Source organism: Penaeus monodon, chromosome 25 (genome assembly GCF_015228065.2).
Source record: "Penaeus monodon isolate SGIC_2016 chromosome 25, NSTDA_Pmon_1, whole genome shotgun sequence".
NCBI classification, from domain to species: domain Eukaryota; kingdom Metazoa; phylum Arthropoda; class Malacostraca; order Decapoda; family Penaeidae; genus Penaeus; species Penaeus monodon.
The window spans coordinates 6407066-6407331 of NC_051410.1; the positions used below are offsets into that span (position 1 = coordinate 6407066).

General features: G+C 47.0%; 1 protein-coding gene across 1 annotated transcript in view; it reads right to left on the bottom strand.

Annotated features, from left to right (window-relative positions):
* Positions 1–266, bottom strand: part of LOC119589512 (peroxiredoxin-2-like) — a 14256-nt gene that overhangs the window by 7040 nt on the left and 6950 nt on the right. The gene's annotated exons all lie outside the window — the stretch shown is intronic.

Sequence of the window (266 nt, forward strand, 5' to 3'; positions counted from 1 at the left end):
TTCAATACTCAGCCCTTAACTGCACGATTTCCACCGGAACCGCACCTTAGATATGATATCCCACCCTCCTCGTACATAGGATACCCAAGCTGCAGGAGGAATAGAACCTGCCCTACGCATGCTTCAGGTGCTTTAGCTCGTAAAAGCAAGGATAAAGGCATTGGATGGCCTCATTATGCAAGCACGTTAAGCCTTCCTGCCGCATGTTTTCTCTCGCAAGTGAATGGCTTGGGATTTCTTAGCTCGATTTTATTGTTATGGGTTAG